General features: G+C 43.6%; 34 non-coding genes across 34 annotated transcripts; 12 read left to right on the plus strand and 22 right to left on the minus strand.

The window, feature by feature from the left end:
* Window positions 1-396: 396 nt before the first annotated feature.
* TRNAY-GUA (transfer RNA tyrosine (anticodon GUA)) lies at window positions 397-482 on the minus strand. Its single transcript is given in 2 exon segments — window positions 397-432; window positions 446-482. It is a non-coding gene; the product is annotated as a tRNA-Tyr (tRNA).
* Window positions 483-1268: 786 nt separating this feature from the next.
* Window positions 1269-1340, minus strand: TRNAA-AGC (transfer RNA alanine (anticodon AGC)). The gene has a single exon. It is a non-coding gene; the product is annotated as a tRNA-Ala (tRNA).
* Window positions 1341-2014: 674 nt separating this feature from the next.
* Window positions 2015-2087, plus strand: TRNAM-CAU (transfer RNA methionine (anticodon CAU)). The gene has a single exon. It is a non-coding gene; the product is annotated as a tRNA-Met (tRNA).
* A 445-nt stretch (window positions 2088-2532) lies between these two features.
* Window positions 2533-2618, minus strand: TRNAY-GUA (transfer RNA tyrosine (anticodon GUA)). Its single transcript is given in 2 exon segments — window positions 2533-2568; window positions 2582-2618. It is a non-coding gene; the product is annotated as a tRNA-Tyr (tRNA).
* A 786-nt stretch (window positions 2619-3404) lies between these two features.
* Window positions 3405-3476, minus strand: TRNAA-AGC (transfer RNA alanine (anticodon AGC)). The gene has a single exon. It is a non-coding gene; the product is annotated as a tRNA-Ala (tRNA).
* Window positions 3477-4150: 674 nt separating this feature from the next.
* On the plus strand, window positions 4151-4223 carry TRNAM-CAU (transfer RNA methionine (anticodon CAU)). The gene has a single exon. It is a non-coding gene; the product is annotated as a tRNA-Met (tRNA).
* A 445-nt stretch (window positions 4224-4668) lies between these two features.
* TRNAY-GUA (transfer RNA tyrosine (anticodon GUA)) lies at window positions 4669-4754 on the minus strand. The gene is given in 2 exon segments: window positions 4669-4704; window positions 4718-4754. It is a non-coding gene; the product is annotated as a tRNA-Tyr (tRNA).
* A 786-nt stretch (window positions 4755-5540) lies between these two features.
* TRNAA-AGC (transfer RNA alanine (anticodon AGC)) lies at window positions 5541-5612 on the minus strand. Its single transcript has one exon. It is a non-coding gene; the product is annotated as a tRNA-Ala (tRNA).
* Window positions 5613-6286: 674 nt separating this feature from the next.
* On the plus strand, window positions 6287-6359 carry TRNAM-CAU (transfer RNA methionine (anticodon CAU)). The gene has a single exon. It is a non-coding gene; the product is annotated as a tRNA-Met (tRNA).
* Window positions 6360-6804: 445 nt separating this feature from the next.
* Window positions 6805-6890, minus strand: TRNAY-GUA (transfer RNA tyrosine (anticodon GUA)). The gene is given in 2 exon segments: window positions 6805-6840; window positions 6854-6890. It is a non-coding gene; the product is annotated as a tRNA-Tyr (tRNA).
* A 786-nt stretch (window positions 6891-7676) lies between these two features.
* Window positions 7677-7748, minus strand: TRNAA-AGC (transfer RNA alanine (anticodon AGC)). Its single transcript has one exon. It is a non-coding gene; the product is annotated as a tRNA-Ala (tRNA).
* Window positions 7749-8422: 674 nt separating this feature from the next.
* Window positions 8423-8495, plus strand: TRNAM-CAU (transfer RNA methionine (anticodon CAU)). The gene has a single exon. It is a non-coding gene; the product is annotated as a tRNA-Met (tRNA).
* A 445-nt stretch (window positions 8496-8940) lies between these two features.
* On the minus strand, window positions 8941-9026 carry TRNAY-GUA (transfer RNA tyrosine (anticodon GUA)). Its single transcript is given in 2 exon segments — window positions 8941-8976; window positions 8990-9026. It is a non-coding gene; the product is annotated as a tRNA-Tyr (tRNA).
* A 786-nt stretch (window positions 9027-9812) lies between these two features.
* Window positions 9813-9884, minus strand: TRNAA-AGC (transfer RNA alanine (anticodon AGC)). The gene has a single exon. It is a non-coding gene; the product is annotated as a tRNA-Ala (tRNA).
* A 674-nt stretch (window positions 9885-10558) lies between these two features.
* TRNAM-CAU (transfer RNA methionine (anticodon CAU)) lies at window positions 10559-10631 on the plus strand. Its single transcript has one exon. It is a non-coding gene; the product is annotated as a tRNA-Met (tRNA).
* A 445-nt stretch (window positions 10632-11076) lies between these two features.
* On the minus strand, window positions 11077-11162 carry TRNAY-GUA (transfer RNA tyrosine (anticodon GUA)). Its single transcript is given in 2 exon segments — window positions 11077-11112; window positions 11126-11162. It is a non-coding gene; the product is annotated as a tRNA-Tyr (tRNA).
* A 786-nt stretch (window positions 11163-11948) lies between these two features.
* On the minus strand, window positions 11949-12020 carry TRNAA-AGC (transfer RNA alanine (anticodon AGC)). Its single transcript has one exon. It is a non-coding gene; the product is annotated as a tRNA-Ala (tRNA).
* A 674-nt stretch (window positions 12021-12694) lies between these two features.
* On the plus strand, window positions 12695-12767 carry TRNAM-CAU (transfer RNA methionine (anticodon CAU)). The gene has a single exon. It is a non-coding gene; the product is annotated as a tRNA-Met (tRNA).
* Window positions 12768-14084: 1317 nt separating this feature from the next.
* On the minus strand, window positions 14085-14156 carry TRNAA-AGC (transfer RNA alanine (anticodon AGC)). Its single transcript has one exon. It is a non-coding gene; the product is annotated as a tRNA-Ala (tRNA).
* Window positions 14157-14830: 674 nt separating this feature from the next.
* Window positions 14831-14903, plus strand: TRNAM-CAU (transfer RNA methionine (anticodon CAU)). Its single transcript has one exon. It is a non-coding gene; the product is annotated as a tRNA-Met (tRNA).
* Window positions 14904-15348: 445 nt separating this feature from the next.
* TRNAY-GUA (transfer RNA tyrosine (anticodon GUA)) lies at window positions 15349-15434 on the minus strand. Its single transcript is given in 2 exon segments — window positions 15349-15384; window positions 15398-15434. It is a non-coding gene; the product is annotated as a tRNA-Tyr (tRNA).
* Window positions 15435-16220: 786 nt separating this feature from the next.
* On the minus strand, window positions 16221-16292 carry TRNAA-AGC (transfer RNA alanine (anticodon AGC)). The gene has a single exon. It is a non-coding gene; the product is annotated as a tRNA-Ala (tRNA).
* A 674-nt stretch (window positions 16293-16966) lies between these two features.
* TRNAM-CAU (transfer RNA methionine (anticodon CAU)) lies at window positions 16967-17039 on the plus strand. Its single transcript has one exon. It is a non-coding gene; the product is annotated as a tRNA-Met (tRNA).
* A 445-nt stretch (window positions 17040-17484) lies between these two features.
* On the minus strand, window positions 17485-17570 carry TRNAY-GUA (transfer RNA tyrosine (anticodon GUA)). Its single transcript is given in 2 exon segments — window positions 17485-17520; window positions 17534-17570. It is a non-coding gene; the product is annotated as a tRNA-Tyr (tRNA).
* Window positions 17571-18356: 786 nt separating this feature from the next.
* On the minus strand, window positions 18357-18428 carry TRNAA-AGC (transfer RNA alanine (anticodon AGC)). Its single transcript has one exon. It is a non-coding gene; the product is annotated as a tRNA-Ala (tRNA).
* Window positions 18429-19102: 674 nt separating this feature from the next.
* On the plus strand, window positions 19103-19175 carry TRNAM-CAU (transfer RNA methionine (anticodon CAU)). Its single transcript has one exon. It is a non-coding gene; the product is annotated as a tRNA-Met (tRNA).
* Window positions 19176-20492: 1317 nt separating this feature from the next.
* On the minus strand, window positions 20493-20564 carry TRNAA-AGC (transfer RNA alanine (anticodon AGC)). Its single transcript has one exon. It is a non-coding gene; the product is annotated as a tRNA-Ala (tRNA).
* Window positions 20565-21238: 674 nt separating this feature from the next.
* On the plus strand, window positions 21239-21311 carry TRNAM-CAU (transfer RNA methionine (anticodon CAU)). The gene has a single exon. It is a non-coding gene; the product is annotated as a tRNA-Met (tRNA).
* A 445-nt stretch (window positions 21312-21756) lies between these two features.
* On the minus strand, window positions 21757-21842 carry TRNAY-GUA (transfer RNA tyrosine (anticodon GUA)). The gene is given in 2 exon segments: window positions 21757-21792; window positions 21806-21842. It is a non-coding gene; the product is annotated as a tRNA-Tyr (tRNA).
* A 786-nt stretch (window positions 21843-22628) lies between these two features.
* On the minus strand, window positions 22629-22700 carry TRNAA-AGC (transfer RNA alanine (anticodon AGC)). Its single transcript has one exon. It is a non-coding gene; the product is annotated as a tRNA-Ala (tRNA).
* Window positions 22701-23374: 674 nt separating this feature from the next.
* On the plus strand, window positions 23375-23447 carry TRNAM-CAU (transfer RNA methionine (anticodon CAU)). The gene has a single exon. It is a non-coding gene; the product is annotated as a tRNA-Met (tRNA).
* Window positions 23448-23892: 445 nt separating this feature from the next.
* TRNAY-GUA (transfer RNA tyrosine (anticodon GUA)) lies at window positions 23893-23978 on the minus strand. Its single transcript is given in 2 exon segments — window positions 23893-23928; window positions 23942-23978. It is a non-coding gene; the product is annotated as a tRNA-Tyr (tRNA).
* Window positions 23979-24764: 786 nt separating this feature from the next.
* On the minus strand, window positions 24765-24836 carry TRNAA-AGC (transfer RNA alanine (anticodon AGC)). The gene has a single exon. It is a non-coding gene; the product is annotated as a tRNA-Ala (tRNA).
* A 674-nt stretch (window positions 24837-25510) lies between these two features.
* TRNAM-CAU (transfer RNA methionine (anticodon CAU)) lies at window positions 25511-25583 on the plus strand. Its single transcript has one exon. It is a non-coding gene; the product is annotated as a tRNA-Met (tRNA).
* Window positions 25584-26533: the final 950 nt, after the last annotated feature.

Raw genomic sequence — 26533 nt, forward strand, 5'->3', positions numbered from 1 at the left:
TGTAAACTATTCCTCCACATTGCATCTTGCTCAGTTTTAAGGAGTTGGTGTCTTTGTAGATTCCCTCTTTCATATCCATGGCCACTCATTGTAGGTGAGTTTTAGCTGGTTCGGCTGCCGAAACATCTACCTTGGTACAATGAAACTGGAAGTCTTCCAAGTGCCTTCATATATTTAGTCAAGGCTTTGGAATGAATTCTGATCTGCAGGTCCTTGTTTATTTCTCTTCCAACATCCCTCAGAAATGACTATGTGGTCAATTTCATTGGAAAGCAGAAGAAGTCTACCCTTCTGTCCTAGCATTTATTTGGAGCTAGGGAAATGTTTCTCAATCAGAGGGGCACATAATGTTTTAACAAGAGAGAAAGCAGCTATGGAAAACAAAAAAGGGGAAACTCCTCCGAGCCGGATTTGAACCAGCGACCTAAGGATTTCTGTTTCTCCACTACAGTCCTCCGCTCTCCCAACTGAGCTATCGGAGGATTAGGCAGTGCAGCTTTCCATGCTGCATTCATCTTTCTTTCAATAATGGTTGCGGCGGGAGTGGGGTGGGAGTACTGCAGTCTAATCTTGAAAATCATGAATATGACCTGCAGCTTGCTCTACAAATTGCCACTTCCTAGAGTGCATTCTCAGCTACATCTTATCACCATAAAGGGGGACTGCTTACCTACCTGAATGTGCTGTGCTGGCGTGAAGGAAAGCAGGGGACCTAGAATTAGAAATCCTACAGAAAGGAGTTTTCCTGAAAGGGCATGGGGCCGAGGAATCCACAGCCCTTTGGAAGCATTTCTGGCAAAAGGATGACAGCATGGGAACATGAAGGAAAGGACAGAAAGTTAGGAGAGTCATTACTCCGTACGGAGCATGAAGAACATGCATTTTTAATGCTTCTGTGAAAGGAACTGGAAAAGCAAAACCAGTAGATTAATGGACCATTCAGAAGGGATTAGGATGAAGAAAACATTCTGTTTTTCTTAAACCTTCTGGTAAGAGTCTCTGGTTTAGAGGAAGAATTCAAATAAATGACCAAGACAGCTGTGCCCGTTTTCTATACTAAGAATGCCAAGATAAATCACCACTTTGGTTTCTTATGGAAGCAAGATTATTTTTTTCTATAAACACGGGAAATGAGATAGCCCCATTTCAAAAGGTTTTGCAAGGCGAAGAAAGTGGGGTTCTGGCACCAGCTGCATGACATCTCACTTCCTTACTCATGATGCCAGCCTAGCTATCTGTCAAAAGGCAAGATTAGCATGGCGAAAAGCTGGAGATGCCGGGGATTGAACCCGGGGCCTCATACATGCTAAGCATGCGCTCTACCACTGAGCTACATCCCCACATCCTGTAGAGGGAGACCTTGCTCCACGCATGGAAACCTGGAATTCTATTGAATGTACATTCACCACATATGACACTGGAATGGGAAGCGTCAGGTGTGGAATTCCATATGATTTACAGCTGGATTTTCTAGCACCGTTTTTTATGGAATAAGGTTGACTCTAGAATGAATAATTCCCCACACACAACAGCTAGATGCAATCGAAAAAAGCCAGAGTATTCAAGGCAACTGGTTCAGGATACATCAAAGAAGGATATGGTTGAGTGCTGTTTCCACATCTTGTGAGATGACTTAAGGTACCCCTGCTCTTTTTGCAGGACACACAGCTATGTTACATTAGCATGTACAGTGTTGAGATCTAGATGCATCTACGGCTAGGGGCGGCATGTTAATTCTGGGTTTTAGTCCATTTCATTCTCAGTTATGTGGAGGAAAAAATGGCACGATCTTTCTTAGAGAGGTGAATGGTATGCCCTGATTTCTTTTGCATGGCTAAATGTATGGGGTGTGGGTTTAAGCACTGGGAAAGAGCAGTCTTCTGACCATTATAACTGCAGACGATTTTAATCCAGCGAGGCAACCGAAGTGTATTGATATTCCAACATGAGAACAGCATTTTTGCTACCTTCCCTCTTCATGGTGTGTAGACGCATTTGTTAGCGGTTTCAAGCAGCCTTCTTAGCGCAGTAGGCAGCGCGTCAGTCTCATAATCTGAAGGTCCTGAGTTCGATCCTCAGAGAGGGCATTGCAGTGTTTCTTTTGTCAAGAGAAACATCTCAGATTTTCTCCAAATCTGTAAACTATTCCTCCACATTGCATCTTGCTCAGTTTTAAGGAGTTGGTGTCTTTGTAGATTCCCTCTTTCATATCCATGGCCACTCATTGTAGGTGAGTTTTAGCTGGTTCGGCTGCCGAAACATCTACCTTGGTACAATGAAACTGGAAGTCTTCCAAGTGCCTTCATATATTTAGTCAAGGCTTTGGAATGAATTCTGATCTGCAGGTCCTTGTTTATTTCTCTTCCAACATCCCTCAGAAATGACTATGTGGTCAATTTCATTGGAAAGCAGAAGAAGTCTACCCTTCTGTCCTAGCATTTATTTGGAGCTAGGGAAATGTTTCTCAATCAGAGGGGCACATAATGTTTTAACAAGAGAGAAAGCAGCTATGGAAAACAAAAAAGGGGAAACTCCTCCGAGCCGGATTTGAACCAGCGACCTAAGGATTTCTGTTTCTCCACTACAGTCCTCCGCTCTCCCAACTGAGCTATCGGAGGATTAGGCAGTGCAGCTTTCCATGCTGCATTCATCTTTCTTTCAATAATGGTTGCGGCGGGAGTGGGGTGGGAGTACTGCAGTCTAATCTTGAAAATCATGAATATGACCTGCAGCTTGCTCTACAAATTGCCACTTCCTAGAGTGCATTCTCAGCTACATCTTATCACCATAAAGGGGGACTGCTTACCTACCTGAATGTGCTGTGCTGGCGTGAAGGAAAGCAGGGGACCTAGAATTAGAAATCCTACAGAAAGGAGTTTTCCTGAAAGGGCATGGGGCCGAGGAATCCACAGCCCTTTGGAAGCATTTCTGGCAAAAGGATGACAGCATGGGAACATGAAGGAAAGGACAGAAAGTTAGGAGAGTCATTACTCCGTACGGAGCATGAAGAACATGCATTTTTAATGCGTCTGTGAAAGGAACTGGAAAAGCAAAACCAGTAGATTAATGGACCATTCAGAAGGGATTAGGATGAAGAAAACATTCTGTTTTTCTTAAACCTTCTGGTAAGAGTCTCTGGTTTAGAGGAAGAATTCAAATAAATGACCAAGACAGCTGTGCCCGTTTTCTATACTAAGAATGCCAAGATAAATCACCACTTTGGTTTCTTATGGAAGCAAGATTATTTTTTTCTATAAACACGGGAAATGAGATAGCCCCATTTCAAAAGGTTTTGCAAGGCGAAGAAAGTGGGGTTCTGGCACCAGCTGCATGACATCTCACTTCCTTACTCATGATGCCAGCCTAGCTATCTGTCAAAAGGCAAGATTAGCATGGCGAAAAGCTGGAGATGCCGGGGATTGAACCCGGGGCCTCATACATGCTAAGCATGCGCTCTACCACTGAGCTACATCCCCACATCCTGTAGAGGGAGACCTTGCTCCACGCATGGAAACCTGGAATTCTATTGAATGTACATTCACCACATATGACACTGGAATGGGAAGCGTCAGGTGTGGAATTCCATATGATTTACAGCTGGATTTTCTAGCACCGTTTTTTATGGAATAAGGTTGACTCTAGAATGAATAATTCCCCACACACAACAGCTAGATGCAATCGAAAAAAGCCAGAGTATTCAAGGCAACTGGTTCAGGATACATCAAAGAAGGATATGGTTGAGTGCTGTTTCCACATCTTGTGAGATGACTTAAGGTACCCCTGCTCTTTTTGCAGGACACACAGCTATGTTACATTAGCATGTACAGTGTTGAGATCTAGATGCATCTACGGCTAGGGGCGGCATGTTAATTCTGGGTTTTAGTCCATTTCATTCTCAGTTATGTGGAGGAAAAAATGGCACGATCTTTCTTAGAGAGGTGAATGGTATGCCCTGATTTCTTTTGCATGGCTAAATGTATGGGGTGTGGGTTTAAGCACTGGGAAAGAGCAGTCTTCTGACCATTATAACTGCAGACGATTTTAATCCAGCGAGGCAACTGAAGTGTATTGATATTCCAACATGAGAACAGCATTTTTGCTACCTTCCCTCTTCATGGTGTGTAGACGCATTTGTTAGCGGTTTCAAGCAGCCTTCTTAGCGCAGTAGGCAGCGCGTCAGTCTCATAATCTGAAGGTCCTGAGTTCGATCCTCAGAGAGGGCATTGCAGTGTTTCTTTTGTCAAGAGAAACATCTCAGATTTTCTCCAAATCTGTAAACTATTCCTCCACATTGCATCTTGCTCAGTTTTAAGGAGTTGGTGTCTTTGTAGATTCCCTCTTTCATATCCATGGCCACTCATTGTAGGTGAGTTTTAGCTGGTTCGGCTGCCGAAACATCTACCTTGGTACAATGAAACTGGAAGTCTTCCAAGTGCCTTCATATATTTAGTCAAGGCTTTGGAATGAATTCTGATCTGCAGGTCCTTGTTTATTTCTCTTCCAACATCCCTCAGAAATGACTATGTGGTCAATTTCATTGGAAAGCAGAAGAAGTCTACCCTTCTGTCCTAGCATTTATTTGGAGCTAGGGAAATGTTTCTCAATCAGAGGGGCACATAATGTTTTAACAAGAGAGAAAGCAGCTATGGAAAACAAAAAAGGGGAAACTCCTCCGAGCCGGATTTGAACCAGCGACCTAAGGATTTCTGTTTCTCCACTACAGTCCTCCGCTCTCCCAACTGAGCTATCGGAGGATTAGGCAGTACAGCTTTCCATGCTGCATTCATCTTTCTTTCAATAATGGTTGCGGCGGGAGTGGGGTGGGAGTACTGCAGTCTAATCTTGAAAATCATGAATATGACCTGCAGCTTGCTCTACAAATTGCCACTTCCTAGAGTGCATTCTCAGCTACATCTTATCACCATAAAGGGGGACTGCTTACCTACCTGAATGTGCTGTGCTGGCGTGAAGGAAAGCAGGGGACCTAGAATTAGAAATCCTACAGAAAGGAGTTTTCCTGAAAGGGCATGGGGCCGAGGAATCCACAGCCCTTTGGAAGCATTTCTGGCAAAAGGATGACAGCATGGGAACATGAAGGAAAGGACAGAAAGTTAGGAGAGTCATTACTCCGTACGGAGCATGAAGAACATGCATTTTTAATGCTTCTGTGAAAGGAACTGGAAAAGCAAAACCAGTAGATTAATGGACCATTCAGAAGGGATTAGGATGAAGAAAACATTCTGTTTTTCTTAAACCTTCTGGTAAGAGTCTCTGGTTTAGAGGAAGAATTCAAATAAATGACCAAGACAGCTGTGCCCGTTTTCTATACTAAGAATGGCAAGATAAATCACCACTTTGGTTTCTTATGGAAGCAAGATTATTTTTTTCTATAAACACGGGAAATGAGATAGCCCCATTTCAAAAGGTTTTGCAAGGCGAAGAAAGTGGGGTTCTGGCACCAGCTGCATGACATCTCACTTCCTTACTCATGATGCCAGCCTAGCTATCTGTCAAAAGGCAAGATTAGCATGGCGAAAAGCTGGAGATGCCGGGGATTGAACCCGGGGCCTCATACATGCTAAGCATGCGCTCTACCACTGAGCTACATCCCCACATCCTGTAGAGGGAGACCTTGCTCCACGCATGGAAACCTGGAATTCTATTGAATGTACATTCACCACATATGACACTGGAATGGGAAGCGTCAGGTGTGGAATTCCATATGATTTACAGCTGGATTTTCTAGCACCGTTTTTTATGGAATAAGGTTGACTCTAGAATGAATAATTCCCCACACACAACAGCTAGATGCAATCGAAAAAAGCCAGAGTATTCAAGGCAACTGGTTCAGGATACATCAAAGAAGGATATGGTTGAGTGCTGTTTCCACATCTTGTGAGATGACTTAAGGTACCCCTGCTCTTTTTGCAGGACACACAGCTATGTTACATTAGCATGTACAGTGTTGAGATCTAGATGCATCTACGGCTAGGGGCGGCATGTTAATTCTGGGTTTTAGTCCATTTCATTCTCAGTTATGTGGAGGAAAAAATGGCACGATCTTTCTTAGAGAGGTGAATGGTATGCCCTGATTTCTTTTGCATGGCTAAATGTATGGGGTGTGGGTTTAAGCACTGGGAAAGAGCAGTCTTCTGACCATTATAACTGCAGACGATTTTAATCCAGCGAGGCAACCGAAGTGTATTGATATTCCAACATGAGAACAGCATTTTTGCTACCTTCCCTCTTCATGGTGTGTAGACGCATTTGTTAGCGGTTTCAAGCAGCCTTCTTAGCGCAGTAGGCAGCGCGTCAGTCTCATAATCTGAAGGTCCTGAGTTCGATCCTCAGAGAGGGCATTGCAGTGTTTCTTTTGTCAAGAGAAACATCTCAGATTTTCTCCAAATCTGTAAACTATTCCTCCACATTGCATCTTGCTCAGTTTTAAGGAGTTGGTGTCTTTGTAGATTCCCTCTTTCATATCCATGGCCACTCATTGTAGGTGAGTTTTAGCTGGTTCGGCTGCCGAAACATCTACCTTGGTACAATGAAACTGGAAGTCTTCCAAGTGCCTTCATATATTTAGTCAAGGCTTTGGAATGAATTCTGATCTGCAGGTCCTTGTTTATTTCTCTTCCAACATCCCTCAGAAATGACTATGTGGTCAATTTCATTGGAAAGCAGAAGAAGTCTACCCTTCTGTCCTAGCATTTATTTGGAGCTAGGGAAATGTTTCTCAATCAGAGGGGCACATAATGTTTTAACAAGAGAGAAAGCAGCTATGGAAAACAAAAAAGGGGAAACTCCTCCGAGCCGGATTTGAACCAGCGACCTAAGGATTTCTGTTTCTCCACTACAGTCCTCCGCTCTCCCAACTGAGCTATCGGAGGATTAGGCAGTGCAGCTTTCCATGCTGCATTCATCTTTCTTTCAATAATGGTTGCGGCGGGAGTGGGGTGGGAGTACTGCAGTCTAATCTTGAAAATCATGAATATGACCTGCAGCTTGCTCTACAAATTGCCACTTCCTAGAGTGCATTCTCAGCTACATCTTATCACCATAAAGGGGGACTGCTTACCTACCTGAATGTGCTGTGCTGGCGTGAAGGAAAGCAGGGGACCTAGAATTAGAAATCCTACAGAAAGGAGTTTTCCTGAAAGGGCATGGGGCCGAGGAATCCACAGCCCTTTGGAAGCATTTCTGGCAAAAGGATGACAGCATGGGAACATGAAGGAAAGGACAGAAAGTTAGGAGAGTCATTACTCCGTACGGAGCATGAAGAACATGCATTTTTAATGCTTCTGTGAAAGGAACTGGAAAAGCAAAACCAGTAGATTAATGGACCATTCAGAAGGGATTAGGATGAAGAAAACATTCTGTTTTTCTTAAACCTTCTGGTAAGAGTCTCTGGTTTAGAGGAAGAATTCAAATAAATGACCAAGACAGCTGTGCCCGTTTTCTATACTAAGAATGCCAAGATAAATCACCACTTTGGTTTCTTATGGAAGCAAGATTATTTTTTTCTATAAACACGGGAAATGAGATAGCCCCATTTCAAAAGGTTTTGCAAGGCGAAGAAAGTGGGGTTCTGGCACCAGCTGCATGACATCTCACTTCCTTACTCATGATGCCAGCCTAGCTATCTGTCAAAAGGCAAGATTAGCATGGCGAAAAGCTGGAGATGCCGGGGATTGAACCCGGGGCCTCATACATGCTAAGCATGCGCTCTACCACTGAGCTACATCCCCACATCCTGTAGAGGGAGACCTTGCTCCACGCATGGAAACCTGGAATTCTATTGAATGTACATTCACCACATATGACACTGGAATGGGAAGCGTCAGGTGTGGAATTCCATATGATTTACAGCTGGATTTTCTAGCACCGTTTTTTATGGAATAAGGTTGACTCTAGAATGAATAATTCCCCACACACAACAGCTAGATGCAATCGAAAAAAGCCAGAGTATTCAAGGCAACTGGTTCAGGATACATCAAAGAAGGATATGGTTGAGTGCTGTTTCCACATCTTGTGAGATGACTTAAGGTACCCCTGCTCTTTTTGCAGGACACACAGCTATGTTACATTAGCATGTACAGTGTTGAGATCTAGATGCATCTACGGCTAGGGGCGGCATGTTAATTCTGGGTTTTAGTCCATTTCATTCTCAGTTATGTGGAGGAAAAAATGGCACGATCTTTCTTAGAGAGGTGAATGGTATGCCCTGATTTCTTTTGCATGGCTAAATGTATGGGGTGTGGGTTTAAGCACTGGGAAAGAGCAGTCTTCTGACCATTATAACTGCAGACGATTTTAATCCAGCGAGGCAACCGAAGTGTATTGATATTCCAACATGAGAACAGCATTTTTGCTACCTTCCCTCTTCATGGTGTGTAGACGCATTTGTTAGCGGTTTCAAGCAGCCTTCTTAGCGCAGTAGGCAGCGCGTCAGTCTCATAATCTGAAGGTCCTGAGTTCGATCCTCAGAGAGGGCATTGCAGTGTTTCTTTTGTCAAGAGAAACATCTCAGATTTTCTCCAAATCTGTAAACTATTCCTCCACATTGCATCTTGCTCAGTTTTAAGGAGTTGGTGTCTTTGTAGATTCCCTCTTTCATATCCATGGCCACTCATTGTAGGTGAGTTTTAGCTGGTTCGGCTGCCGAAACATCTACCTTGGTACAATGAAACTGGAAGTCTTCCAAGTGCCTTCATATATTTAGTCAAGGCTTTGGAATGAATTCTGATCTGCAGGTCCTTGTTTATTTCTCTTCCAACATCCCTCAGAAATGACTATGTGGTCAATTTCATTGGAAAGCAGAAGAAGTCTACCCTTCTGTCCTAGCATTTATTTGGAGCTAGGGAAATGTTTCTCAATCAGAGGGGCACATAATGTTTTAACAAGAGAGAAAGCAGCTATGGAAAACAAAAAAGGGGAAACTCCTCCGAGCCGGATTTGAACCAGCGACCTAAGGATTTCTGTTTCTCCACTACAGTCCTCCGCTCTCCCAACTGAGCTATCGGAGGATTAGGCAGTGCAGCTTTCCATGCTGCATTCATCTTTCTTTCAATAATGGTTGCGGCGGGAGTGGGGTGGGAGTACTGCAGTCTAATCTTGAAAATCATGAATATGACCTGCAGCTTGCTCTACAAATTGCCACTTCCTAGAGTGCATTCTCAGCTACATCTTATCACCATAAAGGGGGACTGCTTACCTACCTGAATGTGCTGTGCTGGCGTGAAGGAAAGCAGGGGACCTAGAATTAGAAATCCTACAGAAAGGAGTTTTCCTGAAAGGGCATGGGGCCGAGGAATCCACAGCCCTTTGGAAGCATTTCTGGCAAAAGGATGACAGCATGGGAACATGAAGGAAAGGACAGAAAGTTAGGAGAGTCATTACTCCGTACGGAGCATGAAGAACATGCATTTTTAATGCTTCTGTGAAAGGAACTGGAAAAGCAAAACCAGTAGATTAATGGACCATTCAGAAGGGATTAGGATGAAGAAAACATTCTGTTTTTCTTAAACCTTCTGGTAAGAGTCTCTGGTTTAGAGGAAGAATTCAAATAAATGACCAAGACAGCTGTGCCCGTTTTCTATACTAAGAATGCCAAGATAAATCACCACTTTGGTTTCTTATGGAAGCAAGATTATTTTTTTCTATAAACACGGGAAATGAGATAGCCCCATTTCAAAAGGTTTTGCAAGGCGAAGAAAGTGGGGTTCTGGCACCAGCTGCATGACATCTCACTTCCTTACTCATGATGCCAGCCTAGCTATCTGTCAAAAGGCAAGATTAGCATGGCGAAAAGCTGGAGATGCCGGGGATTGAACCCGGGGCCTCATACATGCTAAGCATGCGCTCTACCACTGAGCTACATCCCCACATCCTGTAGAGGGAGACCTTGCTCCACGCATGGAAACCTGGAATTCTATTGAATGTACATTCACCACATATGACACTGGAATGGGAAGCGTCAGGTGTGGAATTCCATATGATTTACAGCTGGATTTTCTAGCACCGTTTTTTATGGAATAAGGTTGACTCTAGAATGAATAATTCCCCACACACAACAGCTAGATGCAATCGAAAAAAGCCAGAGTATTCAAGGCAACTGGTTCAGGATACATCAAAGAAGGATATGGTTGAGTGCTGTTTCCACATCTTGTGAGATGACTTAAGGTACCCCTGCTCTTTTTGCAGGACACACAGCTATGTTACATTAGCATGTACAGTGTTGAGATCTAGATGCATCTACGGCTAGGGGCGGCATGTTAATTCTGGGTTTTAGTCCATTTCATTCTCAGTTATGTGGAGGAAAAAATGGCACGATCTTTCTTAGAGAGGTGAATGGTATGCCCTGATTTCTTTTGCATGGCTAAATGTATGGGGTGTGGGTTTAAGCACTGGGAAAGAGCAGTCTTCTGACCATTATAACTGCAGACGATTTTAATCCAGCGAGGCAACCGAAGTGTATTGATATTCTAACATGAGAACAGCATTTTTGCTACCTTCCCTCTTCATGGTGTGTAGACGCATTTGTTAGCGGTTTCAAGCAGCCTTCTTAGCGCAGTAGGCAGCGCGTCAGTCTCATAATCTGAAGGTCCTGAGTTCGATCCTCAGAGAGGGCATTGCAGTGTTTCTTTTGTCAAGAGAAACATCTCAGATTTTCTCCAAATCTGTAAACTATTCCTCCACATTGCATCTTGCTCAGTTTTAAGGAGTTGGTGTCTTTGTAGATTCCCTCTTTCATATCCATGGCCACTCATTGTAGGTGAGTTTTAGCTGGTTCGGCTGCCGAAACATCTACCTTGGTACAATGAAACTGGAAGTCTTCCAAGTGCCTTCATATATTTAGTCAAGGCTTTGGAATGAATTCTGATCTGCAGGTCCTTGTTTATTTCTCTTCCAACATCCCTCAGAAATGACTATGTGGTCAATTTCATTGGAAAGCAGAAGAAGTCTACCCTTCTGTCCTAGCATTTATTTGGAGCTAGGGAAATGTTTCTCAATCAGAGGGGCACATAATGTTTTAACAAGAGAGAAAGCAGCTATGGAAAACAAAAAAGGGGAAACTCCTCCGAGCCGGATTTGAACCAGCGACCTAAGGATTTCTGTTTCTCCACTACAGTCCTCCGCTCTCCCAACTGAGCTATCGGAGGATTAGGCAGTACAGCTTTCCATGCTGCATTCATCTTTCTTTCAATAATGGTTGCGGCGGGAGTGGGGTGGGAGTACTGCAGTCTAATCTTGAAAATCATGAATATGACCTGCAGCTTGCTCTACAAATTGCCACTTCCTAGAGTGCATTCTCAGCTACATCTTATCACCATAAAGGGGGACTGCTTACCTACCTGAATGTGCTGTGCTGGCGTGAAGGAAAGCAGGGGACCTAGAATTAGAAATCCTACAGAAAGGAGTTTTCCTGAAAGGGCATGGGGCCGAGGAATCCACAGCCCTTTGGAAGCATTTCTGGCAAAAGGATGACAGCATGGGAACATGAAGGAAAGGACAGAATTTTAGGAGAGTCATTACTCCGTACGGAGCATGAAGAACATGCATTTTTAATGCGTCTGTGAAAGGAACTGGAAAAGCAAAACCAGTAGATTAATGGACCATTCAGAAGGGATTAGGATGAAGAAAACATTCTGTTTTTCTTAAACCTTCTGGTAAGAGTCTCTGGTTTAGAGGAAGAATTCAAATAAATGACCAAGACAGCTGTGCCCGTTTTCTATACTAAGAATGCCAAGATAAATCACCACTTTGGTTTCTTATGGAAGCAAGATTATTTTTTTCTATAAACACGGGAAATGAGATAGCCCCATTTCAAAAGGTTTTGCAAGGCGAAGAAAGTGGGGTTCTGGCACCAGCTGCATGACATCTCACTTCCTTACTCATGATGCCAGCCTAGCTATCTGTCAAAAGGCAAGATTAGCATGGCGAAAAGCTGGAGATGCCGGGGATTGAACCCGGGGCCTCATACATGCTAAGCATGCGCTCTACCACTGAGCTACATCCCCACATCCTGTAGAGGGAGACCTTGCTCCACGCATGGAAACCAGGAATTCTATTGAATGTACATTCACCACATATGACACTGGAATGGGAAGCGTCAGGTGTGGAATTCCATATGATTTACAGCTGGATTTTCTAGCACCGTTTTTTATGGAATAAGGTTGACTCTAGAATGAATAATTCCCCACACACAACAGCTAGATGCAATCGAAAAAAGCCAGAGTATTCAAGGCAACTGGTTCAGGATACATCAAAGAAGGATATGGTTGAGTGCTGTTTCCACATCTTGTGAGATGACTTAAGGTACCCCTGCTCTTTTTGCAGGACACACAGCTATGTTACATTAGCATGTACAGTGTTGAGCTCTAGATGCATCTACGGCTAGGGGCGGCATGTTAATTCTGGGTTTTAGTCCATTTCATTCTCAGTTATGTGGAGGAAAAAATGGCACGATCTTTCTTAGAGAGGTGAATGGTATGCCCTGATTTCTTTTGCATGGCTAAATGTATGGGGTGTGGGTTTAAGCACTGGGAAAGAGCAGTCTTCTGACCATTATAACTGCAGACGATTTTAATCCAGCGAGGCAACTGAAGTGTATTGATATTCCAACATGAGAACAGCATTTTTGCTACCTTCCCTCTTCATGGTGTGTAGACGCATTTGTTAGCGGTTTCAAGCAGCCTTCTTAGCGCAGTAGGCAGCGCGTCAGTCTCATAATCTGAAGGTCCTGAGTTCGATCCTCAGAGAGGGCATTGCAGTGTTTCTTTTGTCAAGAGAAACATCTCAGATTTTCTCCAAATCTGTAAACTATTCCTCCACATTGCATCTTGCTCAGTTTTAAGGAGTTGGTGTCTTTGTAGATTCCCTCTTTCATATCCATGGCCACTCATTGTAGGTGAGTTTTAGCTGGTTCGGCTGCCGAAACATCTACCTTGGTACAATGAAACTGGAAGTCTTCCAAGTGCCTTCATATATTTAGTCAAGGCTTTGGAATGAATTCTGATCTGCAGGTCCTTGTTTATTTCTCTTCCAACATCCCTCAGAAATGACTATGTGGTCAATTTCATTGGAAAGCAGAAGAAGTCTACCCTTCTGTCCTAGCATTTATTTGGAGCTAGGGAAATGTTTCTCAATCAGAGGGGCACATAATGTTTTAACAAGAGAGAAAGCAGCTATGGAAAACAAAAAAGGGGAAACTCCTCCGAGCCGGATTTGAACCAGCGACCTAAGGATTTCTGTTTCTCCACTACAGTCCTCTGCTCTCCCAACTGAGCTATCGGAGGATTAGGCAGTACAGCTTTCCATGCTGCATTCATCTTTCTTTCAATAATGGTTGCGGCGGGAGTGGGGTGGGAGTACTGCAGTCTAATCTTGAAAATCATGAATATGACCTGCAGCTTGCTCTACAAATTGCCACTTCCTAGAGTGCATTCTCAGCTACATCTTATCACCATAAAGGGGGACTGCTTACCTACCTGAATGTGCTGTGCTGGCGTGAAGGAAAGCAGGGGACCTAGAATTAGAAATCCTACAGAAAGGAGTTTTCCTGAAAGGGCATGGGGCCGAGGAATCCACAGCCCTTTGGAAGCATTTCTGGCAAAAGGATGACAGCATGGGAACATGAAGGAAAGGACAGAAAGTTAGGAGAGTCATTACTCCGTACGGAGCATGAAGAACATGCATTTTTAATGCTTCTGTGAAAGGAACTGGAAAAGCAAAACCAGTAGATTAATGGACCATTCAGAAGGGATTAGGATGAAGAAAACATTCTGTTTTTCTTAAACCTTCTGGTAAGAGTCTCTGGTTTAGAGGAAGAATTCAAATAAATGACCAAGACAGCTGTGCCCGTTTTCTATACTAAGAATGCCAAGATAAATCACCACTTTGGTTTCTTATGGAAGCAAGATTATTTTTTTCTATAAACACGGGAAATGAGATAGCCCCATTTCAAAAGGTTTTGCAAGGCGAAGAAAGTGGGGTTCTGGCACCAGCTGCATGACATCTCACTTCCTTACTCATGATGCCAGCCTAGCTATCTGTCAAAAGGCAAGATTAGCATGGCGAAAAGCTGGAGATGCCGGGGATTGAACCCGGGGCCTCATACATGCTAAGCATGCGCTCTACCACTGAGCTACATCCCCACATCCTGTAGAGGGAGACCTTGCTCCACGCATGGAAACCTGGAATTCTATTGAATGTACATTCACCACATATGACACTGGAATGGGAAGCGTCAGGTGTGGAATTCCATATGATTTACAGCTGGATTTTCTAGCACCGTTTTTTATGGAATAAGGTTGACTCTAGAATGAATAATTCCCCACACACAACAGCTAGATGCAATCGAAAAAAGCCAGAGTATTCAAGGCAACTGGTTCAGGATACATCAAAGAAGGATATGGTTGAGTGCTGTTTCCACATCTTGTGAGATGACTTAAGGTACCCCTGCTCTTTTTGCAGGACACACAGCTATGTTACATTAGCATGTACAGTGTTGAGATCTAGATGCATCTACGGCTAGGGGCGGCATGTTAATTCTGGGTTTTAGTCCATTTCATTCTCAGTTATGTGGAGGAAAAAATGGCACGATCTTTCTTAGAGAGGTGAATGGTATGCCCTGATTTCTTTTGCATGGCTAAATGTATGGGGTGTGGGTTTAAGCACTGGGAAAGAGCAGTCTTCTGACCATTATAACTGCAGACGATTTTAATCCAGCGAGGCAACCGAAGTGTATTGATATTCCAACATGAGAACAGCATTTTTGCTACCTTCCCTCTTCATGGTGTGTAGACGCATTTGTTAGCGGTTTCAAGCAGCCTTCTTAGCGCAGTAGGCAGCGCGTCAGTCTCATAATCTGAAGGTCCTGAGTTCGATCCTCAGAGAGGGCATTGCAGTGTTTCTTTTGTCAAGAGAAACATCTCAGATTTTCTCCAAATCTGTAAACTATTCCTCCACATTGCATCTTGCTCAGTTTTAAGGAGTTGGTGTCTTTGTAGATTCCCTCTTTCATATCCATGGCCACTCATTGTAGGTGAGTTTTAGCTGGTTCGGCTGCCGAAACATCTACCTTGGTACAATGAAACTGGAAGTCTTCCAAGTGCCTTCATATATTTAGTCAAGGCTTTGGAATGAATTCTGATCTGCAGGTCCTTGTTTATTTCTCTTCCAACATCCCTCAGAAATGACTATGTGGTCAATTTCATTGGAAAGCAGAAGAAGTCTACCCTTCTGTCCTAGCATTTATTTGGAGCTAGGGAAATGTTTCTCAATCAGAGGGGCACATAATGTTTTAACAAGAGAGAAAGCAGCTATGGAAAACAAAAAAGGGGAAACTCCTCCGAGCCGGATTTGAACCAGCGACCTAAGGATTTCTGTTTCTCCACTACAGTCCTCCGCTCTCCCAACTGAGCTATCGGAGGATTAGGCAGTGCAGCTTTCCATGCTGCATTCATCTTTCTTTCAATAATGGTTGCGGCGGGAGTGGGGTGGGAGTACTGCAGTCTAATCTTGAAAATCATGAATATGACCTGCAGCTTGCTCTACAAATTGCCACTTCCTAGAGTGCATTCTCAGCTACATCTTATCACCATAAAGGGGGACTGCTTACCTACCTGAATGTGCTGTGCTGGCGTGAAGGAAAGCAGGGGACCTAGAATTAGAAATCCTACAGAAAGGAGTTTTCCTGAAAGGGCATGGGGCCGAGGAATCCACAGCCCTTTGGAAGCATTTCTGGCAAAAGGATGACAGCATGGGAACATGAAGGAAAGGACAGAAAGTTAGGAGAGTCATTACTCCGTACGGAGCATGAAGAACATGCATTTTTAATGCTTCTGTGAAAGGAACTGGAAAAGCAAAACCAGTAGATTAATGGACCATTCAGAAGGGATTAGGATGAAGAAAACATTCTGTTTTTCTTAAACCTTCTGGTAAGAGTCTCTGGTTTAGAGGAAGAATTCAAATAAATGACCAAGACAGCTGTGCCCGTTTTCTATACTAAGAATGCCAAGATAAATCACCACTTTGGTTTCTTATGGAAGCAAGATTATTTTTTTCTATAAACACGGGAAATGAGATAGCCCCATTTCAAAAGGTTTTGCAAGGCGAAGAAAGTGGGGTTCTGGCACCAGCTGCATGACATCTCACTTCCTTACTCATGATGCCAGCCTAGCTATCTGTCAAAAGGCAAGATTAGCATGGCGAAAAGCTGGAGATGCCGGGGATTGAACCCGGGGCCTCATACATGCTAAGCATGCGCTCTACCACTGAGCTACATCCCCACATCCTGTAGAGGGAGACCTTGCTCCACGCATGGAAACCTGGAATTCTATTGAATGTACATTCACCACATATGACACTGGAATGGGAAGCGTCAGGTGTGGAATTCCATATGATTTACAGCTGGATTTTCTAGCACCGTTTTTTATGGAATAAGGTTGACTCTAGAATGAATAATTCCCCACACACAACAGCTAGATGCAATCGAAAAAAGCCAGAGTATTCAAGGCAACTGGTTCAGGATACATCAAAGAAGGATATGGTTGAGTGCTGTTTCCACATCTTGTGAGATGACTTAAGGTACCCCTGCTCTTTTTGCAGGACACACAGCTATGTTACATTAGCATGTACAGTGTTGAGATCTAGATGCATCTACGGCTAGGGGCGGCATGTTAATTCTGGGTTTTAGTCCATTTCATTCTCAGTTATGTGGAGGAAAAAATGGCACGATCTTTCTTAGAGAGGTGAATGGTATGCCCTGATTTCTTTTGCATGGCTAAATGTATGGGGTGTGGGTTTAAGCACTGGGAAAGAGCAGTCTTCTGACCATTATAACTGCAGACGATTTTAATCCAGCGAGGCAACCGAAGTGTATTGATATTCTAACATGAGAACAGCATTTTTGCTACCTTCCCTCTTCATGGTGTGTAGACGCATTTGTTAGCGGTTTCAAGCAGCCTTCTTAGCGCAGTAGGCAGCGCGTCAGTCTCATAATCTGAAGGTCCTGAGTTCGATCCTCAGAGAGGGCATTGCAGTGTTTCTTTTGTCAAGAGAAACATCTCAGATTTTCTCCAAATCTGTAAACTATTCCTCCACATTGCATCTTGCTCAGTTTTAAGGAGTTGGTGTCTTTGTAGATTCCCTCTTTCATATCCATGGCCACTCATTGTAGGTGAGTTTTAGCTGGTTCGGCTGCCGAAACATCTACCTTGGTACAATGAAACTGGAAGTCTTCCAAGTGCCTTCATATATTTAGTCAAGGCTTTGGAATGAATTCTGATCTGCAGGTCCTTGTTTATTTCTCTTCCAACATCCCTCAGAAATGACTATGTGGTCAATTTCATTGGAAAGCAGAAGAAGTCTACCCTTCTGTCCTAGCATTTATTTGGAGCTAGGGAAATGTTTCTCAATCAGAGGGGCACATAATGTTTTAACAAGAGAGAAAGCAGCTATGGAAAACAAAAAAGGGGAAACTCCTCCGAGCCGGATTTGAACCAGCGACCTAAGGATTTCTGTTTCTCCACTACAGTCCTCCGCTCTCCCAACTGAGCTATCGGAGGATTAGGCAGTACAGCTTTCCATGCTGCATTCATCTTTCTTTCAATAATGGTTGCGGCGGGAGTGGGGTGGGAGTACTGCAGTCTAATCTTGAAAATCATGAATATGACCTGCAGCTTGCTCTACAAATTGCCACTTCCTAGAGTGCATTCTCAGCTACATCTTATCACCATAAAGGGGGACTGCTTACCTACCTGAATGTGCTGTGCTGGCGTGAAGGAAAGCAGGGGACCTAGAATTAGAAATCCTACAGAAAGGAGTTTTCCTGAAAGGGCATGGGGCCGAGGAATCCACAGCCCTTTGGAAGCATTTCTGGCAAAAGGATGACAGCATGGGAACATGAAGGAAAGGACAGAATTTTAGGAGAGTCATTACTCCGTACGGAGCATGAAGAACATGCATTTTTAATGCGTCTGTGAAAGGAACTGGAAAAGCAAAACCAGTAGATTAATGGACCATTCAGAAGGGATTAGGATGAAGAAAACATTCTGTTTTTCTTAAACCTTCTGGTAAGAGTCTCTGGTTTAGAGGAAGAATTCAAATAAATGACCAAGACAGCTGTGCCCGTTTTCTATACTAAGAATGCCAAGATAAATCACCACTTTGGTTTCTTATGGAAGCAAGATTATTTTTTTCTATAAACACGGGAAATGAGATAGCCCCATTTCAAAAGGTTTTGCAAGGCGAAGAAAGTGGGGTTCTGGCACCAGCTGCATGACATCTCACTTCCTTACTCATGATGCCAGCCTAGCTATCTGTCAAAAGGCAAGATTAGCATGGCGAAAAGCTGGAGATGCCGGGGATTGAACCCGGGGCCTCATACATGCTAAGCATGCGCTCTACCACTGAGCTACATCCCCACATCCTGTAGAGGGAGACCTTGCTCCACGCATGGAAACCAGGAATTCTATTGAATGTACATTCACCACATATGACACTGGAATGGGAAGCGTCAGGTGTGGAATTCCATATGATTTACAGCTGGATTTTCTAGCACCGTTTTTTATGGAATAAGGTTGACTCTAGAATGAATAATTCCCCACACACAACAGCTAGATGCAATCGAAAAAAGCCAGAGTATTCAAGGCAACTGGTTCAGGATACATCAAAGAAGGATATGGTTGAGTGCTGTTTCCACATCTTGTGAGATGACTTAAGGTACCCCTGCTCTTTTTGCAGGACACACAGCTATGTTACATTAGCATGTACAGTGTTGAGCTCTAGATGCATCTACGGCTAGGGGCGGCATGTTAATTCTGGGTTTTAGTCCATTTCATTCTCAGTTATGTGGAGGAAAAAATGGCACGATCTTTCTTAGAGAGGTGAATGGTATGCCCTGATTTCTTTTGCATGGCTAAATGTATGGGGTGTGGGTTTAAGCACTGGGAAAGAGCAGTCTTCTGACCATTATAACTGCAGACGATTTTAATCCAGCGAGGCAACTGAAGTGTATTGATATTCCAACATGAGAACAGCATTTTTGCTACCTTCCCTCTTCATGGTGTGTAGACGCATTTGTTAGCGGTTTCAAGCAGCCTTCTTAGCGCAGTAGGCAGCGCGTCAGTCTCATAATCTGAAGGTCCTGAGTTCGATCCTCAGAGAGGGCATTGCAGTGTTTCTTTTGTCAAGAGAAACATCTCAGATTTTCTCCAAATCTGTAAACTATTCCTCCACATTGCATCTTGCTCAGTTTTAAGGAGTTGGTGTCTTTGTAGATTCCCTCTTTCATATCCATGGCCACTCATTGTAGGTGAGTTTTAGCTGGTTCGGCTGCCGAAACATCTACCTTGGTACAATGAAACTGGAAGTCTTCCAAGTGCCTTCATATATTTAGTCAAGGCTTTGGAATGAATTCTGATCTGCAGGTCCTTGTTTATTTCTCTTCCAACATCCCTCAGAAATGACTATGTGGTCAATTTCATTGGAAAGCAGAAGAAGTCTACCCTTCTGTCCTAGCATTTATTTGGAGCTAGGGAAATGTTTCTCAATCAGAGGGGCACATAATGTTTTAACAAGAGAGAAAGCAGCTATGGAAAACAAAAAAGGGGAAACTCCTCCGAGCCGGATTTGAACCAGCGACCTAAGGATTTCTGTTTCTCCACTACAGTCCTCTGCTCTCCCAACTGAGCTATCGGAGGATTAGGCAGTACAGCTTTCCATGCTGCATTCATCTTTCTTTCAATAATGGTTGCGGCGGGAGTGGGGTGGGAGTACTGCAGTCTAATCTTGAAAATCATGAATATGACCTGCAGCTTGCTCTACAAATTGCCACTTCCTAGAGTGCATTCTCAGCTACATCTTATCACCATAAAGGGGGACTGCTTACCTACCTGAATGTGCTGTGCTGGCGTGAAGGAAAGCAGGGGACCTAGAATTAGAAATCCTACAGAAAGGAGTTTTCCTGAAAGGGCATGGGGCCGAGGAATCCACAGCCCTTTGGAAGCATTTCTGGCAAAAGGATGACAGCATGGGAACATGAAGGAAAGGACAGAAAGTTAGGAGAGTCATTACTCCGTACGGAGCATGAAGAACATGCATTTTTAATGCTTCTGTGAAAGGAACTGGAAAAGCAAAACCAGTAGATTAATGGACCATTCAGAAGGGATTAGGATGAAGAAAACATTCTGTTTTTCTTAAACCTTCTGGTAAGAGTCTCTGGTTTAGAGGAAGAATTCAAATAAATGACCAAGACAGCTGTGCCCGTTTTCTATACTAAGAATGCCAAGATAAATCACCACTTTGGTTTCTTATGGAAGCAAGATTATTTTTTTCTATAAACACGGGAAATGAGATAGCCCCATTTCAAAAGGTTTTGCAAGGCGAAGAAAGTGGGGTTCTGGCACCAGCTGCATGACATCTCACTTCCTTACTCATGATGCCAGCCTAGCTATCTGTCAAAAGGCAAGATTAGCATGGCGAAAAGCTGGAGATGCCGGGGATTGAACCCGGGGCCTCATACATGCTAAGCATGCGCTCTACCACTGAGCTACATCCCCACATCCTGTAGAGGGAGACCTTGCTCCACGCATGGAAACCTGGAATTCTATTGAATGTACATTCACCACATATGACACTGGAATGGGAAGCGTCAGGTGTGGAATTCCATATGATTTACAGCTGGATTTTCTAGCACCGTTTTTTATGGAATAAGGTTGACTCTAGAATGAATAATTCCCCACACACAACAGCTAGATGCAATCGAAAAAAGCCAGAGTATTCAAGGCAACTGGTTCAGGATACATCAAAGAAGGATATGGTTGAGTGCTGTTTCCACATCTTGTGAGATGACTTAAGGTACCCCTGCTCTTTTTGCAGGACACACAGCTATGTTACATTAGCATGTACAGTGTTGAGATCTAGATGCATCTACGGCTAGGGGCGGCATGTTAATTCTGGGTTTTAGTCCATTTCATTCTCAGTTATGTGGAGGAAAAAATGGCACGATCTTTCTTAGAGAGGTGAATGGTATGCCCTGATTTCTTTTGCATGGCTAAATGTATGGGGTGTGGGTTTAAGCACTGGGAAAGAGCAGTCTTCTGACCATTATAACTGCAGACGATTTTAATCCAGCGAGGCAACCGAAGTGTATTGATATTCCAACATGAGAACAGCATTTTTGCTACCTTCCCTCTTCATGGTGTGTAGACGCATTTGTTAGCGGTTTCAAGCAGCCTTCTTAGCGCAGTAGGCAGCGCGTCAGTCTCATAATCTGAAGGTCCTGAGTTCGATCCTCAGAGAGGGCATTGCAGTGTTTCTTTTGTCAAGAGAAACATCTCAGATTTTCTCCAAATCTGTAAACTATTCCTCCACATTGCATCTTGCTCAGTTTTAAGGAGTTGGTGTCTTTGTAGATTCCCTCTTTCATATCCATGGCCACTCATTGTAGGTGAGTTTTAGCTGGTTCGGCTGCCGAAACATCTACCTTGGTACAATGAAACTGGAAGTCTTCCAAGTGCCTTCATATATTTAGTCAAGGCTTTGGAATGAATTCTGATCTGCAGGTCCTTGTTTATTTCTCTTCCAACATCCCTCAGAAATGACTATGTGGTCAATTTCATTGGAAAGCAGAAGAAGTCTACCCTTCTGTCCTAGCATTTATTTGGAGCTAGGGAAATGTTTCTCAATCAGAGGGGCACATAATGTTTTAACAAGAGAGAAAGCAGCTATGGAAAACAAAAAAGGGGAAACTCCTCCGAGCCGGATTTGAACCAGCGACCTAAGGATTTCTGTTTCTCCACTACAGTCCTCCGCTCTCCCAACTGAGCTATCGGAGGATTAGGCAGTACAGCTTTCCATGCTGCATTCATCTTTCTTTCAATAATGGTTGCGGCGGGAGTGGGGTGGGAGTACTGCAGTCTAATCTTGAAAATCATGAATATGACCTGCAGCTTGCTCTACAAATTGCCACTTCCTAGAGTGCATTCTCAGCTACATCTTATCACCATAAAGGGGGACTGCTTACCTACCTGAATGTGCTGTGCTGGCGTGAAGGAAAGCAGGGGACCTAGAATTAGAAATCCTACAGAAAGGAGTTTTCCTGAAAGGGCATGGGGCCGAGGAATCCACAGCCCTTTGGAAGCATTTCTGGCAAAAGGATGACAGCATGGGAACATGAAGGAAAGGACAGAAAGTTAGGAGAGTCATTACTCCGTACGGAGCATGAAGAACATGCATTTTTAATGCTTCTGTGAAAGGAACTGGAAAAGCAAAACCAGTAGATTAATGGACCATTCAGAAGGGATTAGGATGAAGAAAACATTCTGTTTTTCTTAAACCTTCTGGTAAGAGTCTCTGGTTTAGAGGAAGAATTCAAATAAATGACCAAGACAGCTGTGCCCGTTTTCTATACTAAGAATGCCAAGATAAATCACCACTTTGGTTTCTTATGGAAGCAAGATTATTTTTTTCTATAAACACGGGAAATGAGATAGCCCCATTTCAAAAGGTTTTGCAAGGCGAAGAAAGTGGGGTTCTGGCACCAGCTGCATGACATCTCACTTCCTTACTCATGATGCCAGCCTAGCTATCTGTCAAAAGGCAAGATTAGCATGGCGAAAAGCTGGAGATGCCGGGGATTGAACCCGGGGCCTCATACATGCTAAGCATGCGCTCTACCACTGAGCTACATCCCCACATCCTGTAGAGGGAGACCTTGCTCCACGCATGGAAACCTGGAATTCTATTGAATGTACATTCACCACATATGACACTGGAATGGGAAGCGTCAGGTGTGGAATTCCATATGATTTACAGCTGGATTTTCTAGCACCGTTTTTTATGGAATAAGGTTGACTCTAGAATGAATAATTCCCCACACACAACAGCTAGATGCAATCGAAAAAAGCCAGAGTATTCAAGGCAACTGGTTCAGGATACATCAAAGAAGGATATGGTTGAGTGCTGTTTCCACATCTTGTGAGATGACTTAAGGTACCCCTGCTCTTTTTGCAGGACACACAGCTATGTTACATTAGCATGTACAGTGTTGAGATCTAGATGCATCTACGGCTAGGGGCGGCATGTTAATTCTGGGTTTTAGTCCATTTCATTCTCAGTTATGTGGAGGAAAAAATGGCACGATCTTTCTTAGAGAGGTGAATGGTATGCCCTGATTTCTTTTGCATGGCTAAATGTATGGGGTGTGGGTTTAAGCACTGGGAAAGAGCAGTCTTCTGACCATTATAACTGCAGACGATTTTAATCCAGCGAGGCAACCGAAGTGTATTGATATTCCAAAATGAGAACAGCATTTTTGCTACCTTCCCTCTTCATGGTGTGTAGACGCATTTGTTAGCGGTTTCAAGCAGCCTTCTTAGCGCAGTAGGCAGCGCGTCAGTCTCATAATCTGAAGGTCCTGAGTTCGATCCTCAGAGAGGGCATTGCAGTGTTTCTTTTGTCAAGAGAAACATCTCAGATTTTCTCCAAATCTGTAAACTATTCCTCCACATTGCATCTTGCTCAGTTTTAAGGAGTTGGTGTCTTTGTAGATTCCCTCTTTCATATCCATGGCCACTCATTGTAGGTGAGTTTTAGCTGGTTCGGCTGCCGAAACATCTACCTTGGTACAATGAAACTGGAAGTCTTCCAAGTGCCTTCATATATTTAGTCAAGGCTTTGGAATGAATTCTGATCTGCAGGTCCTTGTTTATTTCTCTTCCAACATCCCTCAGAAATGACTATGTGGTCAATTTCATTGGAAAGCAGAAGAAGTCTACCCTTCTGTCCTAGCATTTATTTGGAGCTAGGGAAATGTTTCTCAATCAGAGGGGCACATAATGTTTTAACAAGAGAGAAAGCAGCTATGGAAAACAAAAAAGGGGAAACTCCTCCGAGCCGGATTTGAACCAGCGACCTAAGGATTTCTGTTTCTCCACTACAGTCCTCCGCTCTCCCAACTGAGCTATCGGAGGATTAGGCAGTACAGCTTTCCATGCTGCATTCATCTTTCTTTCAATAATGGTTGCGGCGGGAGTGGGGTGGGAGTACTGCAGTCTAATCTTGAAAATCATGAATATGACCTGCAGCTTGCTCTACAAATTGCCACTTCCTAGAGTGCATTCTCAGCTACATCTTATCACCATAAAGGGGGACTGCTTACCTACCTGAATGTGCTGTGCTGGCGTGAAGGAAAGCAGGGGACCTAGAATTAGAAATCCTACAGAAAGGAGTTTTCCTGAAAGGGCATGGGGCCGAGGAATCCACAGCCCTTTGGAAGCATTTCTGGCAAAAGGATGACAGCATGGGAACATGAAGGAAAGGACAGAATTTTAGGAGAGTCATTACTCCGTACGGAGCATGAAGAACATGCATTTTTAATGCGTCTGTGAAAGGAACTGGAAAAGCAAAACCAGTAGATTAATGGACCATTCAGAAGGGATTAGGATGAAGAAAACATTCTGTTTTTCTTAAACCTTCTGGTAAGAGTCTCTGGTTTAGAGGAAGAATTCAAATAAATGACCAAGACAGCTGTGCCCGTTTTCTATACTAAGAATGCCAAGATAAATCACCACTTTGGTTTCTTATGGAAGCAAGATTATTTTTTTCTATAAACACGGGAAATGAGATAGCCCCATTTCAAAAGGTTTTGCAAGGCGAAGAAAGTGGGGTTCTGGCACCAGCTGCATGACATCTCACTTCCTTACTCATGATGCCAGCCTAGCTATCTGTCAAAAGGCAAGATTAGCATGGCGAAAAGCTGGAGATGCCGGGGATTGAACCCGGGGCCTCATACATGCTAAGCATGCGCTCTACCACTGAGCTACATCCCCACATCCTGTAGAGGGAGACCTTGCTCCACGCATGGAAACCAGGAATTCTATTGAATGTACATTCACCACATATGACACTGGAATGGGAAGCGTCAGGTGTGGAATTCCATATGATTTACAGCTGGATTTTCTAGCACCGTTTTTTATGGAATAAGGTTGACTCTAGAATGAATAATTCCCCACACACAACAGCTAGATGCAATCGAAAAAAGCCAGAGTATTCAAGGCAACTGGTTCAGGATACATCAAAGAAGGATATGGTTGAGTGCTGTTTCCACATCTTGTGAGATGACTTAAGGTACCCCTGCTCTTTTTGCAGGACACACAGCTATGTTACATTAGCATGTACAGTGTTGAGATCTAGATGCATCTACGGCTAGGGGCGGCATGTTAATTCTGGGTTTTAGTCCATTTCATTCTCAGTTATGTGGAGGAAAAAATGGCACGATCTTTCTTAGAGAGGTGAATGGTATGCCCTGATTTCTTTTGCATGGCTAAATGTATGGGGTGTGGGTTTAAGCACTGGGAAAGAGCAGTCTTCTGACCATTATAACTGCAGACGATTTTAATCCAGCGAGGCAACTGAAGTGTATTGATATTCCAACATGAGAACAGCATTTTTGCTACCTTCCCTCTTCATGGTGTGTAGACGCATTTGTTAGCGGTTTCAAGCAGCCTTCTTAGCGCAGTAGGCAGCGCGTCAGTCTCATAATCTGAAGGTCCTGAGTTCGATCCTCAGAGAGGGCATTGCAGTGTTTCTTTTGTCAAGAGAAACATCTCAGATTTTCTCCAAATCTGTAAACTATTCCTCCACATTGCATCTTGCTCAGTTTTAAGGAGTTGGTGTCTTTGTAGATTCCCTCTTTCATATCCATGGCCACTCATTGTAGGTGAGTTTTAGCTGGTTCGGCTGCCGAAACATCTACCTTGGTACAATGAAACTGGAAGTCTTCCAAGTGCCTTCATATATTTAGTCAAGGCTTTGGAATGAATTCTGATCTGCAGGTCCTTGTTTATTTCTCTTCCAACATCCCTCAGAAATGACTATGTGGTCAATTTCATTGGAAAGCAGAAGAAGTCTACCCTTCTGTCCTAGCATTTATTTGGAGCTAGGGAAATGTTTCTCAATCAGAGGGGCACATAATGTTTTAACAAGAGAGAAAGCAGCTATGGAAAACAAAAAAGGGGAAACTCCTCCGAGCCGGATTTGAACCAGCGACCTAAGGATTTCTGTTTCTCCACTACAGTCCTCTGCTCTCCCAACTGAGCTATCGGAGGATTAGGCAGTACAGCTTTCCATGCTGCATTCATCTTTCTTTCAATAATGGTTGCGGCGGGAGTGGGGTGGGAGTACTGCAGTCTAATCTTGAAAATCATGAATATGACCTGCAGCTTGCTCTACAAATTGCCACTTCCTAGAGTGCATTCTCAGCTACATCTTATCACCATAAAGGGGGACTGCTTACCTACCTGAATGTGCTGTGCTGGCGTGAAGGAAAGCAGGGGACCTAGAATTAGAAATCCTACAGAAAGGAGTTTTCCTGAAAGGGCATGGGGCCGAGGAATCCACAGCCCTTTGGAAGCATTTCTGGCAAAAGGATGACAGCATGGGAACATGAAGGAAAGGACAGAAAGTTAGGAGAGTCATTACTCCGTACGGAGCATGAAGAACATGCATTTTTAATGCTTCTGTGAAA

The sequence above is a fragment of the Pleurodeles waltl genome, unplaced genomic scaffold (genome assembly GCF_031143425.1).
Source record: "Pleurodeles waltl isolate 20211129_DDA unplaced genomic scaffold, aPleWal1.hap1.20221129 scaffold_107, whole genome shotgun sequence".
In the NCBI taxonomy this organism is placed as follows: Eukaryota; Metazoa; Chordata; class Amphibia; order Caudata; family Salamandridae; genus Pleurodeles; species Pleurodeles waltl.